Source organism: Doryrhamphus excisus, chromosome 5, assembly GCF_030265055.1.
Source record: "Doryrhamphus excisus isolate RoL2022-K1 chromosome 5, RoL_Dexc_1.0, whole genome shotgun sequence".
NCBI classification, from domain to species: domain Eukaryota; kingdom Metazoa; phylum Chordata; class Actinopteri; order Syngnathiformes; family Syngnathidae; genus Doryrhamphus; species Doryrhamphus excisus.
The window spans coordinates 2,197,986-2,214,154 of record NC_080470.1 but is presented as its reverse complement, the minus strand read 5'-3'; the positions used below and the strand labels follow the sequence as shown (position 1 = coordinate 2,214,154).

The following is a 16,169-nucleotide window of genomic DNA, read 5'->3' as shown; positions in this document are numbered from 1 at the left end:
ATAATTTTATTATTTAATTATAATTATAATTATAATTATTTTATTATTTAAATCCATAATTTGATTAAATAATGTACATTTAATGCGTGCTAAATTATTTTAATAATTTTATTATTTAAAATAATTTAGCATGCAAAGATAAATCCATAATTTGATTAAATAATGTACATTTAATGCAAATTATTTTAACAAATTATTTTAGCAAATTATTTTAAATAATAAAATTATTAAAATAATTTAGCATGCATTAAATGTACATTATTTAATCAAATTATGGATTTAATTTTGTTTATACTGTCAAAACATTACATTTTAAATAATAAAATTATTAAAATAATTGTAATAATTTTATTATTTAAAATAATTTAGCATGCATTAAATGTACATTATTTAATCAAATTATGGATTTAATTTTGTTTATATTGTCAAGGGAAAAGTAAAAACAAAAAGAACATCCTTTTTCTTATAACTGTAATGTGGCCGAATGCTTTATTTAATTTTGAAAATCCAAACCGGAAGCTTGCCTCACACGTATATCACTTGACACTGTCGTTGAACTTCAACAAGGGGGACGGGGGAGTTTTCTTCCTTGCCCTCCCAAACTTTTCTTGCTAGCTTGCCTTTCCGCGAAAGGCATGATCAGTCCCAGTGTGACGGACCTCCGGGACACAGTCAGAAGGTAAGCGAGAGCCTCCGGGATCGATTAACTCACATCATTGATTGATTGGCTGCCCGCTTTACGCTACTAATGTGTGTCAATTGTCAATTAAACTACCGTAGCAAAGTGTTGGTAGCATTAACGCGAATGATGCTACTTTAGCGGCATTCATTCATTTTCTATCCGCTTATCCTCACGAAGGTCGCAAGGGGTTGCTGGAGCCTATCCCAGCTGTCTTGGGGCGAGAGGTGGGGTACTTAAAGATAAACAGTTTCGGGTCTCGTAGCTGTGTGGCCTGCGTGCCAACCACTCGTCCACCGTGCAGCCACTTTAGCTTGGTGGAAATTATTGTGTTGCTGTTTTATGACAAAGTCAAAATATTAAGAGAAATTCTCACAATAATTAGAAAAAAGTAGCAATTTTACAAGGATAATATAATAATAATAATAAAATAATAATAGTAAAAATATATAAAAAATATTATTTTATTTATTATTATTTTAGATATATATTTATATATTTTATTTTATAATTATTTATTTTATTATTATTTATTTGCTTTGAGCTTAGTTAAATTATTAGAGAGAGACGTTTGTCAAATATAACTTCTTAGCATATCTAAACATGTCGCTTTAACAAATAATTTTTTAATTATTATTTTATATTTTAATTATTATATTTTATTAATTATTTATTTTATTATTATTTATTTGCTTTGAGCTTAGTTAAATTATTAAGGAAGAACTATGTTATTTTTTTAAAGTTTTAATATGAAAAATAAAGCCGTAATTTTTGAAAAAAAAAATTCGGGGAAAAGTTATTATATAATGGGAATAAAATCGGAATATTATGAGTGCAATGTTTTATTTATTTAAAAGATTATTTTAGAATAAAGTTGAAATAATCTTAAAAATTGGGGAAGGGGACAAAGAGAGACGTTTGTCAAATATAACTTCTTAGCATATCTAAACATGTCGCTTTAACACATAATTTTTTAATTATTATTTTATATTTTAATTCTTATATTTTATTATTTATTTATTTTATTATTATTATTTATTTGCTTTGAGCTTAGTTAAATTATTAAGGAAGATCTATGTTATTTTTTAAAAGTATTAATATGAAAAATAAAGCCGTAATTTTTGAAAAAAATAATTGGGGGAAAAGTTATTATATAATGGGAATAAAATCGGAATATTACGAGTGCAATGTTTTATTTATTTAAAATATTATTTTAGAATAAAGTTGAAATAATCTTAAAAATGGGGGAAGGGGACAAAGAGAGACGTTTGTCAAATATAATTTCTTAGCATATCTAAACATGTCGCTTTAACACATAATTTTTTAATTATTATTTCATATTTTAATTATTATATTTTATTAATTATTTATTTTATTATTATTATTTATTTGCTTTGAGCTTAGTTAAATTATTAAGGAAGAATTATGTTATTTCTTTAAAGTTTTAATATGAAAAATAAAGCCGTAATTTTTGAAAAATATTTTTTGGGGAAAAGTTATTATATAATGGGAATAAAATCGGAATATTACGAGTGCAATGTTTTATTTATTTAAAATATTATTTTAGAACAAAGTTGAAATAATCTTAAAAATGGTGGAAGGGGACAAATACAATTTCTTAGCATATCTAAACATGTCGCTTTAACAAATATTTTTTTTATTATTATTTTATATTGTAATTATTATATTTTATTAATTATTTATTTTGTTATTATTTATTTGCTTTGAGCTTAGTTAAATTATTAAGGAAGAACTATGTTATTTTTTTAAAGTTTTAATATGAAAAATAAAGCCGTAATTTTTGAAAAATTTAATTAATTTTTTAATTATTATTTTATATTTTAATTATTATATTTTATTATTTTTTTTTCAGTATGTAGCCCTCGGTGGAAAAAATTTGGACGCCATTGTTGTAAGCGATTAATCGATGATTCGAGAAAGAAAAGTGTGATTAAATATTAGTCAGGATCGCACAATAACATCATTACTTTTGGTTTGAAAGTGTGTTTACACAGGTGGGGGGGGTTGGGGGGGGAAGGGTGTGACCCACAATTGAGAGTTGGTGTGTTGGTTTCATCAGGCCATTAGTACAAACACTGCAGGGTTCTTCATCCTTGTGTGAAATTGAGGCAGGACTAGCATTTGCTGTTGTTTTACTGTGTGATGAGTTCAAGGACCCGGAAATGACTCGATGGCTCGGTGCTTCTTGACTTTGCTGAAATCGTAAGCTATGAAAAAAAAAATCGTAAAAACACCATTAAACTCATCACACGGCAACTTAACACTTAAAAGGTATACCTCACAAATATATAAATATATACCAACATGAGTTTATATAAAAAAAGTTTTCCCATAATGCATTTAGTTTGAGCAACACATTTCGTTGGAGGACAAGCAGCATAGCTTCTTTGTCTGCTTCTGTAGACAAAGAAGCCAAAGGGCTTAGAACCCAGAGGGAGGCTGACGTCATTGCAGCACCGCAATGAATGTGTTGGTCAGATCCAATTCATTATGGGATAACCTTAAATGAGTATTTTTTTATTCATTTTTCTACCGCTTTTCCTCACGAGGGTCGCGGCGGGGGGTGCTGGAGCCTATCCCAGCCTGGGGTTTAGAACCCAGAGGGAGGCTGACGTCATTGCAGCACCGCAATGAATGTGTTGGTCAGATCCAATTCATTACGGGATAACCTTAAATGAGTATTGTTCATTCGTTTTTCTACCGCTTTTCCTCACGAGGGTGCTGGAGCCTATCCCAGCCTGGGGCTTAGAACCCAGAGGGAGGCTGACGTCACTGCAGCACCGCAATGAATATGTTGGTCAGATCAAATTCAAAAAATAAAAAATAAAAAATAAAAAATAAAAAATAAAAATTAAAAATTAAAAATTAAAAATTAAAAATTAAAAATTAAAAATTAAAAATTAAAAATTAAAAATTAAAAATTAAAAATTAAAAATTAAAAATTAAAAAAATTAAAAATTAAAAATTAAAAATTAAAAATTAAAATTAAAAAGTCAGATCCAATTCATTATGGGATGACCTTAAATTAGTATTTTTATTCATTTTTCTACCGCTTTTTCTCACGAGGGTCGCGGCAGGGTGCTGGAGCTTATCCCAGCTGTCTTCGGGCGAGAGGCGGGGTACACCCTGGACTGGTGGCCAGCCAATCACAGGGCACATATAGACAAACAACCATTCACACTCACATTCATACCTATGGACAATTTGGAGTCGCTAATTAACCTAGCATGTTTTTGGAATGTGGGAGGAAACCGGAATACCCGGAGAAAACCCACGCATGCACGGGGGAGAACATGCAAACTTCACACAGAGATAGCCGAGGGTGGAATTGAACCCTGGTCTCCTAGCTGTGAGGTCTCTGCACTAACCACTCAACCACCGTGCAGCGCTAAACGAGTATTGTATTTTTCATTTTAAAGTCATATTGGTGAAATTTTGTATATTTGTCAGGTATACATTTTGAATGTTAGATTGCTGTGTGATGAGTTGTCTTCTTAGTAATATGATCAGCTCATTCTAAAGAAAAGGCACCCGTTTCCTCACTGACTCGTGATGTACGCAGTATTTAAACATTTATTAGTATTTTTGAAGTATAATACATGTCAGGAAATTTACGTAATGTTTTATTAATTCCCGGAATTTACGGTAATCAAAATGCCTTGACTGCTTTGCTGGACTGATCAAGTTAAAGTAGGTTTGAGTAGGTTTGATGCCCCTAACAACATTGTGCTTTTCCCTCAGGCGTCTTTATGCAACCGTACTCTGAGGTTTGACTTACTGCGGCGCCGCCGCCGCCGCCTCAAATAGACGCTCTGTAAGTTTAGTCCGAGGTGTCGAGAGGCCAGAGTTCCAGACAAACATTCATGCCGCTTTCTTCTTGTTGTCGACCTCAAAAGTTACGCCGCAGTCGATTGTGGCAACGTTCGTTTCATCGAATGCGATCCAATTTAGCTCCGTGGTCATGCAAAGTCCCTTGATAAAATGCAAGACGCAGATTTCCATTTTTAGCCGTATTACGAGTTAATTTGATCAGTCGCCAAGCATTGCTATCACATGAGGCGAGAAAGGCTGGACTCTACCATTAGCATTAGACTGCAGTGCAGTTGGAAACCGCAATGAATATGTTGGTCAGATCCAATTAAAAAAAAAAATAAAAAATAAAAAATAAAAAATAAAAAATAAAAAATAAAAAATAAAAAATAAAAAATAAAAAATAAAAAATAAAAAATAAAAAATAAAAAATTAAAAATTAAAAATTAAAAATTAAAAATTAAAAATTAAAGCCTGGGGCTTAGAACCCAAAAGGAGGCTGACGTCATTGCAGCACCGCAATGAATATGTTGGTCAGATCCAATTCATTAAGGGATAACCTTAAATGAATATTGTTCATTCATTTTTCTACCGCTTATCCTCACAAGGGTCGCGCAGTCAAATAATAATGACCCACTATATCCAATAATATAATAATATTCCCATAATGCATTTAGTTTGAGCAACACATTTCATTGGAGGACAAGCAGCATAGCTTCTTTGTCTGCCTCTGTAGACAAAGAAGCCTGGGGCTTAGAACCCAGAGGGAGGCTGACGTCATTGCAGCACCGCAATGAATATGTTGGTCAGATCCAATTCAAAAATAAAAATAAAAATAAAAATAAAAATAAAAATAAAAATAAAAATAAAAATAAAAATAAAAATAAAAATAAAAATAAAAATAAAAATAAAAATAAAAATAAAAATAAAAATATTGAATATACATATTGAACATAGAAAAGGCCAAATGAAATAAAATACAAACACAAAAGCATTAAGAAGAATCGTGAATGTAGTATTCTACACTGGTCACTAGGTGTCAGTAATTGTTCGTGAGACAATTATCAGACTTGATTGCCGGAACAGCAGGCTTTTATTGCAGGTTTAAATTATCTCACAACAGGCCCAATTATGTTAACATAATAATTCATATAATAATATAATATACAAGTCCAGATAACAAGTCCAGAGAAAGTCATATAGTGTATTTTTTATAATGTGTCCAACCCCCAAAAAAATAATAATAATAATAAAAAAAAAAATGTTCGTGAGACAATTATCAGACTTGATCGCCAGAACAGCAAGCTTTTATTGCAGGTTTAAATTATCTCACAACAGGCCCAATTATGTTAACATAATAATTCATATAATAATATAATATACAAGTCCAGATAACAAGTCCAGAGAAAGTCATATGGTGTATTTTTTATAATGTGTCCAACCAAAAAAAAATAAAATAAAAAAAAAATAAATAAATAAATAAATAAAATAAAAACATAAAAAAAATAAATAAAAAAATAAAAAATAAAAAAAATGTTCGTGAGACAATTATCAGACTTGATCGCCAGAACAGCAAGCTTTTATTGCAGGTTTAAATTATCTCACAACAGGCCCAATTATGTTAACATAATAATTCATATAATAATGTAATATACAAGTCCAGAGAAAGTCATATAGTGTATTTTTTATAATGTGTCCAACCATAAAAAATAAAAATAAAAATAAAAATAAAAATAAAAATAAAAATAAAAATAAAAATAAAAATAAAAATTATACAAAAAATAAAAAATAAAAAATAAAAAATAAAAAATACAAGATACAAAATACAAAATAAAATATATAAAAAAAGCAAAAAGTAAAAAATAAAAAATAAAAGAATGTGTCCAACCTCTTGTAGTTCAGTCCAGTCAAAAACTGGACTGAGCATATTTCAAGTGTTTTCCGTGGCAAACGTCACCTGTACTGTACCCACAGGAAGCCGTGTTGTTATTGGGATGTATTTTGGAGCTTCCACATTCCAAGTATTTACAGCGGCCTGGCACTAAACTACATTGGAACAGCATTAAAATAAACTGCAGCGCTCATATTCATGGGTATGCAGGAGTATGTTACCTGATACTTGAGACTGACTGATGTGTTTGTAATATTATTTAGACACTTCATGTGTGGGATTGAAGCATTGTGGCTATGATTATTATCTTATTGACTTGAGTCTTACATTTTTTTATGGCAACGTTTTAATTGCACGCAGTCTAAAAGCAGTTGTCTGATCAACATGGGAAGACAGACAATAGTGTATACAGGTTTGTTTGTTGTGTGTGTGTCTCAAAAGAGACATTCTGTCTGCTGCTGCGTCCACTCCATGCTAAAAATACTCTGGAATGAGGCATTAATCTACCACGCTACAAGACACGCTAACCAGACAGTACTACATTTGTACTTTTTTTTTTTTTTTAAACTCTTACACCACATTCGCTTTTTTCCGGGTTGGATTTTTTTTTTTTTTCACTTTCAGTTGAACTCATCAAACATCATCTACTGCTGTATTCCGATATAACTGCCATGTAGACATCATTCTCATAACCTTAAAAGCTGATCCAATAATCTATGCATTATTCCAAATGTAGCATTAATAGAGTTAATTGTGGTGTAAATCACAATAGTGTTAACATGTACAGTATCCTTAGTTATGAATATAATTTCAATTGTTGCAGAAAAAACATCAGGCCCTGTAACACACGGGAACATTCCTGGGATTTTTTTTTCCCGCATTAAGTAAATAGTTGGAACAAAACGAGAACGGATCACTGGGTGGAAACGATTAAATACACATTGCGGTTCGAATTTTCACTCTATAACCGTTTTTAAAATATATAGTCATTAATAAGTCATGTCGAGGGAACTTTTTTAGTAGCATATCATTGAAATATTAAAAAAAAAATCTAACGAGAAAAAGTCGTCATTTCACAACAAAAAATTTTTTTTGCAATATAATGTTGAAATATGAAATAAAAATACTTAAAAGTTGTAATGTAAAAAAAAAAACAATTTTTTTTTAATTCCTTAAAAATTCCTTAAAATATTCTGGGAATAAAGCCATATTACACAAAGCTACCTTACAAGAAGAATTAAAAAAAATCAACAGCAGAAATGGGAAAAAATTTATAAAAATAAAGTCAAAATTTTAAAAGAAAAAAGTTACAATTTTACAAGAATAAACTTGTAATATCAGGAGAAAAAAATAGTCATTTTAGTAGCATATCATTGAAATATTCTTTAAAAACAAAACAAAATGAGGTTGTACTTTTTGGAAAAATTAGCTTTCCGAAAAGTTATAGAAATATTGTGAGGATAAAGTCAAAATGTGATGGGAATAAAGCTATAATATTATGAGGAAAAATATTTTTTTTATACCATTATAATGTTGAAATATGAAAGAAAAAGACTTTCTTCAACAGTTGTAATATGAGAAAAAAAATTGATTTTTGGAAAATGAGTTGTTGTTGTAGTTTGGAATAAAATTAAAATATTCTGGGAATAAAGCCATATTACAAAAATATACCTTACAAGAAGAATAAAAAAAATCAACAGCAGAAATGGAAAAAAAATTACAAAAATAAAGTCAAAATTAAAAAAAAAAAAAGTTAAAATTTTACAAGAATAAACTTGTAATATCAGGAGAAAAAAATAGTCATTTTAGTAGCATAACATTGAAATATTTTTTAAAAACAAAACAAAATGAGGTTGTACTTTTTGGAAAAATTAGCTTTCGGTAAAGTTAGCGACTCCAAATTGTCCATAGGACAAAGACAGCTGGGATAGGCTCCAGCACCCTCCAGTGGTAGAAAATGAATGAACAATACTCATTTAAAGTTATCCCATAATGAATTGGATCTGAGCAACATATTCATTGCGGTGCTGCAATGACGTCAGCCTCCCCCTGGGTTCTAAGCCCCAGGCTGGGATAGGCTCCAGCACCCCCCGCGACCCTGGTGAGGAAAAGCGGTAGAAAAATGAATGAAAAATACTCATTTAAGGTTATCCCGTAATGAATTGGATCTGACCAACACATTCATTGCGGTGCTGCAATGACATCAGCCTCCCTCTGGGTTCTAAGCCCCAAATAAAATAAAATAAAATGAAATGAAATGAAAAGAAAAGAAAAGAAAAGAAAAGAAAAGAAAAGAAAAGAAAAGAAAAGAAAAGAAAAGAAAAGAAAAGAAAAGAAAAGAAAAGAAAAGAAAAGAAAAGAAAAGAAAAGAAAAGAAAAGAAAAGAAAAGAAAAGTCGCGGGGGATGCTGAGAGGCGGGGTACACCCTGGACTGGTGGCCAGCCAATCACAGGGCACATTTAGACAAACAACCATTCACACTCACATTCATACCTATGGACAATTTGGACTCGCCAATTAGCCTAGCATGTTTTTGGAATGCTAAAAGCTAATCAGTTAGCCTCAAATTCATCCCTTTTAAGTGTTTCAAACAGAGTGGGGAAGAAAATTAAAAAAGCCAAAGCCTACCACTTCCACACGGAACGGGAGGTGAACCTTTTTTTTTCACTCTGCAGCCATGGCTACAAACTACAACCCACAACGTCACTTCCTGTCATTTACCGCTAAGGTCTTAGGCATTATAACGATTGTTGATTGTACCGTAATGGGTAGAAGTGGGACTGTTTTGTACGTGGTGGTTGAACGCGTCATGCGTGTGCGTGCGGTGGAGTGAGGAGGACGGCTGCAGTGCACGTGTGGAGACAGCTGACTTTTCTGGCTGCATATGTTGATATTCTTCCAGCTGCTTTTGCTGACAACATTAGAGCACAGATGGGACTCATGGATTGGAAATCTTCACAAATAACGGAATTTCATGCTGGTATCGGAACACCGGATCGGATCGGCTTCATCTTTTTTCAATCTTAGGTTTGCTTTACAAATCAGGAATGACTTGTATCCGTTGGCTCATAATGGAAATGTTATGTCGCTTATGGAAAAGCTTCCCTGCCCTATGAAGTCATTGCATGAAACTCAACTACTGTAAGTGTCAACACAAAAAAAAAAATACCATCCACTCTCATAATCCAGCATTTCCACATAAACATGACGACATAACAAAACAACAAACCTCAATCTTCCCAAAATGTTTCATAATAATGAAATACATCTGTTCCTAATACTACGGGGAACACACACAGTAATACTGCAATACAAACACAAAAGCTACCACAAATGTTTAATGCGCCATTTGTTGTCATGCTGTAGTTGGGATGGGAATGACGGAAGGTAAACGTTCCTGTTTTCTTTGGAATTATCACACTGGGTCCTTGTGTTTAGTCTGCATACGAGCTTAGCAGCAAACAGTTCGAGGTCTACAGTTGCATCTCTTATTCTGTATAAGTCAGGGGTCTCAAATGTGCCAAATGTGGCCCGCGGGACACTAGTTTGAGGCCCCCCGTCTTGATATGAAAGTTTAATGTTAGTGCGGCCCCGCGCAAGTTTGATATGGATGCTGTATGGTATCATGTACCCAGAAAAAATTATTACGTTTGATTCATGTTCATGTTAAAGGTTAAATAACTGTTAATAGTTATCCTCCCTATCCGTGTGGAAGTGGTACGTTTTTGGCTATTTAAGTTGAAAGGAAATAACTTGAAGGCTACCGTTGAGGTCGCTAGCTCTCTAGTTTGCGAGTTAGCATGTGTCTCAAGACCCTGCAGTTGCGCAATATGTTGTAAATAAAGAGTATAAATGTGACTATAGTCGTGTTTTGTCATGTCTACAGGGCTCTAATAATGCTTTGTTCATTTTAATCTGAAAAAAATAATTTGTCTACCCACCAACTATATGTGGTTTCTTAAGTTTTTATTATTTGCCGTTTTATTATTATTATTATATTTATTTATTACTGATTGATTGATTTTCTTTATTCTTGATTTGTTTATTTATTTTTCATCTTATTTTGTGTAGAAAAATAAAAATTAAGATATTTGATATGGATATGGATGCTGTGTGGTATCCAGTCTTCACTTGCTGTGCCTAATCTGGGTTGTTTGTTTGCATTGTATTTTTATTGTATTGTATTGTAATGGTTGTTGTATTTTGATGTATGTAGATAATGTTTTTAAATGAGTCTGACAGCTAGCTCACAGGCTACGCCAATCGATGCCAGCATGTTTGATCACTCCGTTATCAAACCTTGCTTCTTAGTTTACAGGCTCGGCCTAGCCGTCACGGCAGTTATCCTACCTACCTTCTGGTCTTTAGACTACCACCGTGCCATTGGATTTTTTTAAAACAAACGAGCAATGCGGTTAGTTGGAAGCTCATTTTTGTCCCACGGGAAAACTACTTCAACAGCTTCAAGGGGTATGTACTCAAATTTACCCGGAGAAAACCCACGCATGCACGGGGAGAACATGCAAACTCAGAACACAGAAATAGCCGAGGATGGAATTGAACTTGGGTCTCCTAGCTGTGAAGCCTGTGTGCTAACCACCCGGCCCACTGTGCAGCCCTGGTTCAGTATATTTTTCATCAAAATAGTAGTCATGCCAAAATGTCGTGTTGCTGCTGGATGTTCACAGTATCCGAGTGATACTGTCGTGGGGGTGCTGGAGCCTATCCCAGCTGTCTTCAGGCGAGAGAGGCGGGGTACACGCTGGACTGGTGGCCAGCCAATCACAGGGCACATATAGACAAACAACCATTCACACTCACATTCATACCTATGGACAATTTGGAGTCGCTAATTAACCTAGCATGTTTTTTTGGAATGTGGGAGGAAACCGGAGTACCCGGAGAAAACCCACGCATGCATGGAGCAGAGATGGTCGAGGGTGGAATTGAACCCTGGTCTCCTAGCTGTGAGGTCTGCGCGCTAACCACAAGACCACCGTGCCGCCCTGGTTCAGTATATTTTTCATCAAAATAGTAGTCATGCCAAAATGTTGTGTTGCTGCTGGATGTTCACAGTATCCGAGTGATACTGTTGTGGGGGTGCTGGAACTTGAACTCGGGTCTCCTAGCTGTGTGGCCTGCGCGCTAACCACTCGGGCACCGTGCAGCTCCAACATAGACACAATCCAAGAAAAAGCATCGGTGTGAGAATCCAAAGCAAGGTTCCAGTGGCAGCTCTTTGTGGTTTTTCATCAAGTTGCAACATTCAAAAAATGCTTTACCACAAAAGGACCAAAAGCTGACAAGACACGGATTATTTCTAGCAACCATTTTGTGTGTCTTTTTTTTTTTGGTAACAATGGCGCCAGCGTGGCTTTTTATATAAAAGAAAAAAAAAACAAGTCCAAACATCTTGTCAGACATTTTAAGACACCAAACGCTGAAGCTCTCTGAGAAGCCTCTGTGAAACAAAGCAGGTCTGGTTTTCCCCCAAACTAGCTAGATCCCACTTATGACGTCACATTTTGACGTATTTTGGAGCAAACCCACCTTTCTTTCACGCTTCCATGCACTCCTTTCTTAAACTGAGCTCATTTAGACCTGCCTTTTTTTCTCAGGGTTTAATGCCAATTCTGCCATTTCCTCTCCTTTCACTTTGTTCTCTTTGTGTTTTTTCTCACAAGCAAATAACAAAAGTCAACCATCTTGTATTGACCTAGATTTCTGGTCAACAGTGTTGTGTTTAATGACTTTTGTGTGCCTCACAACAGTAGCAGTATCCAGATGTTTGCAAGGAAAAAGGACCAGATGTCAATGGCATTTTCTGCCGGGACACAACACAAATATGCGACTCTGATCGTATTATTTCCGTAACTGGTGAAAATTATACCAGTTCAGCATGTGTTTGATGGAGGGGGAGAGGTGGAGGTGGGGGGGGGGGGGGTCGGCGTAATGACAAGGCAGCTGATGTACATGTACAGTACGTATGTAGGCATCTCAAGTACACACACACTCTCAGTGAGGACTTTTGTGTTTTCCTTAAATAAGTCAACTTCTAATTGTGGCTGATTGTTATATTCATACGCTTTCTATCCACTTATACCAGGGGTCTCAAACTCAATTTACCTGGGGGGCCACTGGAGATAGGGTCTGGGCAAGGCTGGGCCGCATAAAAAAACCAAAAACAAAACGCATTTATTAAAAACAGAAAAATATACAAACTTTTTCAGTGCTTTGGTTCCGATTTTCTACAATAAAAGCTCTGATAAAACATTCCACTGTTCTCAAATATCTTAATTTTTATTTTTCTACACAAAATAAGATGAAAAATAAATAAACAAATCAAGAATAAAGAAAATCAATCAGTAATAAATAAATAAATATAATAATAATAATAAAACGGCAAATAATAAAAACTTAAGAAACCACATATAGTTGGTGGGTAGACAAATGATTTTTTTCAGATTAAAATGAACAAAGCATTATTAGATCCCTGTAGACATGACAAAACACGACTATAGTCACATTTATACTCTTTTTATTTACAACATATTGCGCAACTGCAGGGTCTTGAGACACATGCTAACTCGCAAACTAGAGAGCTTTAAACTTAAATAGCCCAAAAACTTACCACTTCCACACGGATAGGGAGGATAACTATTAACAGTTATTTAACCTTTAACATGAACATGAATCAAACGTAATAATTTTTTCTGGGTACATGATACCATACAGCATCCATATCAAACTTGCGCGGGCCGCACTAACATTAAACTTTGATATCAAGGCGGGGGCCTCAAACTAGTGTCCTGCGGGCCACATTTGGCCTGCGGGCCGCATGTTTGAGACCCCTGATTTATACATATTTTGCTAAGTATTTTCTGAGAGATAATTCTCTTTTTTTTAATCTTTTTTTATAGACATGACAAAACACGACTATAGTCACATTTATACTCTTTTTATTTACAACATATTGCGCAACTGCAGGGTCTTGAGACACATGCTAACTCGCAAACTAGAGCGCTAGCGACCTAAACGGTAGCCTTCAAGTTATGTCCTTTCAACTTAAATAGCCAAAAACTTACCACTTCCACACGGATAGGGAGGATAACTATTAACAGTTATTTAACCTTTAACATGAACATGAATCAAACGTAATAATTTTTTCTGGGTACATGATACCATACAGCATCCATATCAAACTTGCGCGGGGACGCACTAACATTAAACTTTTATTATCAAGGCGGGGGCCTCAAAGTTGTGTCCTGCGGGCCACATTTGGCCCACATGCCGCCTGTTTGAGACCCCTGCGAGCTAGCGACCTAAACGGCAGCCTTCAAGTTATTTCCTTTCAACTTAAATAGCCAAAAACTTACCACTTCCACACGGATAGGGAGGATAACTATTAACAGTTATTTAACCTTTAACATGAACATTAATCAAACGTAATAATTTTTTCTGGGTACATGATACCATACAGCATCCATATCAAACTTGCGCGGGCCGCACTAACATTAAACTTTCATATCAAGGCGGAGGGCCTCAAACTAGTGTCCTGCGGGCCACATTTGGCCTGCAGGCCGCCTGTTTGAGACCCCTGGTGTAATTAATAAGCAGTGTCTGAACTGGTCGGCTTTATGAGATGGACCGTGTGACATTATGAAGCTGGACACAGTTGGTAGAGAACGAAGACAGGCCTTCTGGTATGAAGAGAAAACAAGGGAGGTCTCACACAAAATGGCGGGTGTGTGTTTGCCACCAAAGCAGCATAAAGCGTCATTGTACACGTTCAATGTGCTTGATTGTGTTTTTTGCGGACAATCTGGAAGGAAGAGGGAGGGGCTTGCATGTGATGTCGACCTGACTGCGGTTAAAATGTCAATGTGGGATGTATGCGGAGACAGGAAGTAGCTACTTGTAGCGTTTATAAGTGTCAACAGACAAGAGGTGACTGTGTTTATACAGTTCTTCATACGTGATGAAGTGATCATGTGACCTCTTTTGATGGTGGATACATGCGTGTCACGTCGGCGCTATTTGTTCAGTACTCACTTTTTGTGATTCTCTTCTCTGCGGTGTTTTTCCTGCTGCTTTCAGGAAGCAGCTTTCAGGACGGCTTGATGGGCTTCCTGTCCCCCCCCCCCCCCTCCCACTTCCAGCCTCGATTCCTACTGGGAGACAATAGCAGGTCTCCTGCAGGGGCATGGATGGGCGGGTGGGAGTGAATGAGGGGGATTTATTAAGGGGGAAAAGTAGGCTTCCTTTCAGGAAACTGCAGATTTCTCTCCAAGTAGCGATCGAGACGCCCCGCCGCTGTTGTGTCTCCATCAAGAAGGTTTCAGATCTTTACTTCTAGAGGAGATTAAGGATTAAGATTAGGATTACGCAAGTTTAGGTTGAGTATGAATGCTGACATTTGCACTGCGATGCTCTTTTCTTCTTTACAAGGAAATGAACCAGCGTTAGCTCCTCATTTTAAACTGCTACATCAATGGTGTCCAAAGGGCGGCTCACGGGCCATTTGTGACCTGGGGCTAATTCTAATAAAATAAAATTAATATAATATAATATAATATAATATAATATAATATAATATAATATAATATAATATAATATAATATAATATAATATAATATAATATAATATAATATAATTTATTAATATTAATTAATTATTTTATTTATTTATTTATTATATAATTTAACAAGAAACCTAATACAATTGTTTTAATATAATATAATTTATTAATATTAATTAATTATTTTTGATGTATTTATTATTATTATTCATTAATTATTTATTATATAATTAGAATTTTAAACAAAAAACCTAATACAATTGTTTCAAGTTTGCAGTAATTTTACAAGAATAAGTAATTTTACGAGAAAAAGTCGTCATTTCACAACAATAAAAATTTTTAGCAATATAATGTTGAAATATGAAAGAAAAAGACTCAAAAGTTGTAATATGAGGAAAAAACCCAAAATGTGATTAAAAAAAATCCTTAAAAATTCCTTAAAATATTCTGGGAATAAAGCCATATTACAAAAAGATACCTTACAAGAAGAATAAAAAAAATCAACAGCAGAAATGGAAAAATTCTTCTTAATCTAATCTAATCTAATCTAATCTAATCTAATATAATCTAATATAATATAATATAATATAATATAATATAATATAATATAATATAATATAATATAATATAATATAATATAATATAATATAATATAATATAATATAATATAATATAATATAATATAATATAATATAATATAATATAATTTTAACAAGAAACCTAATACAATTGTTTTAAATTTGCAGTAATTTTACAAGAATAATGTCCAAATGTCCAAAGTGTGTCCAATGTTAAGAGAAAAAAATCTTAACGAGAAAAAGTCGTCATTTCACAACAATAATTTTTTTTGCAATATAATGTTGAAATACGAAAGAAAAAGACTTTCTTCAAAAGTTGTGATTTTTTTTTTAATTCCTTAAAAAATCCTTAAAATATTCTGTGAATAAAGACATATTACATAAAGCTACCTTACAAGAAGAATAAAAAAAAAATCAACAGCAGAAATTGAAAAATTCTACAAATTTTACAAAAATAAAGTCAAAATTTTAAAAGAAAAAAGTTAAAATTTTACAAGAATAAACTTGTAATATCAGGAGAAAAAAATAGTCATTTCAGTAGCATATCATTGAAATTTAAAAAAAAAAAACAAAAACAAAATGAGGTTGTACTTTTTGGAAAAATTAGCTATC

General features: G+C 33.5%; 1 protein-coding gene across 1 annotated transcript in view; it reads left to right on the top strand.

The window, feature by feature from the left end:
• The first annotated feature begins 551 nt into the window (after nt 1–551).
• Nucleotides 552–16,169, top strand: part of kank3 (KN motif and ankyrin repeat domains 3) — a 54,400-nt gene continuing 38,782 nt past the window's right edge. Inside the window, exon 1 of the mRNA XM_058072260.1 lies at nt 552–679. The gene's annotated coding sequence lies outside the window, so the exon portion shown is untranslated. The remainder of the gene's footprint in view (nt 680–16,169) is intronic.